This window comes from Schistocerca americana, unplaced genomic scaffold, assembly GCF_021461395.2.
Source record: "Schistocerca americana isolate TAMUIC-IGC-003095 unplaced genomic scaffold, iqSchAmer2.1 HiC_scaffold_416, whole genome shotgun sequence".
Taxonomy (NCBI): domain Eukaryota; kingdom Metazoa; phylum Arthropoda; class Insecta; order Orthoptera; family Acrididae; genus Schistocerca; species Schistocerca americana.
This window is the reverse complement of record NW_025726144.1, coordinates 100,001-102,500: the sequence shown is the minus strand read 5'-3', so window position 1 is coordinate 102,500 and position 2,500 is coordinate 100,001. Positions and strand designations below refer to the sequence as shown.

The 2,500-nt window shown below is 61.1% G+C and overlaps 1 pseudogene; it reads left to right on the top strand.

The window, feature by feature from the left end:
• The window catches only part of LOC124582587, a 7,505-nt pseudogene that overhangs the window by 752 nt on the left and 4,253 nt on the right, over window positions 1-2,500 (top strand).

Below are 2,500 nucleotides of genomic sequence, written 5' to 3'. Positions count from 1 at the left end.
TCGATTCGCCCCTTTGGGCGCTCGGGCTCCCGGCAAGCGCGCGCGGTTCTTCCCGGATGACGGACCTACCTGGCCCGGCCCCGGACCCGCGCCGCTGTTGGCTCGGGATGCTCTCGGGCGGAATAATCGCTCCCGTCAGCGGCGCTTCAGCTTTGGACAATTTCACGACCCGTCTTGAAACACGGACCAAGGAGTCTAACATGTGCGCGAGTCATTGGGCTGTACGAAACCTAAAGGCGTAATGAAAGTGAAGGTCTCGCCTTGCGCGGGCCGAGGGAGGATGGGGCTTCCCCGCCCTTCACGGGGCGGCGGCCTCCGCACTCCCGGGGCGTCTCGTCCTCATTGCGAGGTGAGGCGCACCTAGAGCGTACACGTTGGGACCCGAAAGATGGTGAACTATGCCTGGCCAGGACGAAGTCAGGGGAAACCCTGATGGAGGTCCGTAGCGATTCTGACGTGCAAATCGATCGTCGGAGCTGGGTATAGGGGCGAAAGACTAATCGAACCATCTAGTAGCTGGTTCCCTCCGAAGTTTCCCTCAGGATAGCTGGTGCTCGTACGAGTCTCATCCGGTAAAGCGAATGATTAGAGGCCTTGGGGCCGAAACGACCTCAACCTATTCTCAAACTTTAAATGGGTGAGATCTCCGGCTTGCTTGATATGCTGAAGCCGCGAGCAAACGACTCGGATCGGAGTGCCAAGTGGGCCACTTTTGGTAAGCAGAACTGGCGCTGTGGGATGAACCAAACGCCGAGTTAAGGCGCCCGAATCGACGCTCATGGGAAACCATGAAAGGCGTTGGTTGCTTAAGACAGCAGGACGGTGGCCATGGAAGTCGGAATCCGCTAAGGAGTGTGTAACAACTCACCTGCCGAAGCAACTAGCCCTGAAAATGGATGGCGCTGAAGCGTCGTGCCTATACTCGGCCGTCAGTCTGGCAGTCATGGCCGGTCCTTGCGGCCGGCCGCGAAGCCCTGACGAGTAGGAGGGTCGCGGCGGTGGGCGCAGAAGGGTCTGGGCGTGAGCCTGCCTGGAGCCGCCGTCGGTGCAGATCTTGGTGGTAGTAGCAAATACTCCAGCGAGGCCCTGGAGGGCTGACGCGGAGAAGGGTTTCGTGTGAACAGCCGTTGCACACGAGTCAGTCGATCCTAAGCCCTAGGAGAAATCCGATGTTGATGGGGGCCGTCATAGCATGATGCACTTTGTGCTGGCCCCCGTTGGGCGAAAGGGAATCCGGTTCCTATTCCGGAACCCGGCAGCGGAACCGATACAAGTCGGGCCCCTCTTTTAGAGATGCTCGTCGGGGTAACCCAAAAGGACCCGGAGACGCCGTCGGGAGATCGGGGAAGAGTTTTCTTTTCTGCATGAGCGTTCGAGTTCCCTGGAATCCTCTAGCAGGGAGATAGGGTTTGGAACGCGAAGAGCACCGCAGTTGCGGCGGTGTCCCGATCTTCCCCTCGGACCTTGAAAATCCGGGAGAGGGCCACGTGGAGGTGTCGCGCCGGTTCGTACCCATATCCGCAGCAGGTCTCCAAGGTGAAGAGCCTCTAGTCGATAGAATAATGTAGGTAAGGGAAGTCGGCAAATTGGATCCGTAACTTCGGGATAAGGATTGGCTCTGCGGATCGGGGCATGTCGGGCTTGGTCGGGAAGTGGGTCAGCGCTAACGTGCCGGGCCTGGGCGAGGTGAGTGCCGTAGGGGTGCCGGTAAGTGCGGGCGTTTAGCGCGGGCGTGGTCTGCTCTCGCCGTTGGTTGGCCTCGTGCTGGCCGGCGGTGCAGGATGCGCGCGCCTGCGCGGCGTTCGCGCCCCGGTGCTTCAACCTGCGTGCAGGATCCGAGCTCGGTCCCGTGCCTTGGCCTCCCACGGATCTTCCTTGCTGCGAGGCCGCGTCCGCCTTAGCGTGCTCCTCCGGGGGCGCGCGGGTGCGCGGATTCTCTTCGGCCGCCATTCAACGATCAACTCAGAACAGGCACGGACTGGGGGAATCCGACTGTCTAATTAAAACAAAGCATTGCGATGGCCCTAGCGGGTGTTGACGCAATGTGATTTCTGCCCAGTGCTCTGAATGTCAACGTGAAGAAATTCAAGCAAGCGCGGGTAAACGGCGGGAGTAACTATGACTGCCGCCAACATCTTGCGGCCGCCAACGCGGAGATCGTCACGGAGAGGCATCGCGCGAGGTGGACGGAGGAAGAAGTCCTGTCGCTCGCCAAGGCAGAGGCCGAACTGTTCCTCGAGAGGGACGCCCGGTTCTTCTTTGTAAATCAAGAGCTCATCAGGATATTCCCCGACCGAACGCTTGAGGCAATCAAGTGCCGACGGCGGCAAGCTGCCCACAAGCAGCTTGTCCGCCAATTCATGGAGGCGCTTGAGATCGGTCGGGGGGAAGAGCCGGCGTCCCGCCGGGGAGCGGCGAGCCCGCTGCCTGACGCGGGCGAGGCCGCTGCGCCGCCCGTCGACGCAGCCGAGGACTTCGCGGCCGACACCACCGGGCCGCC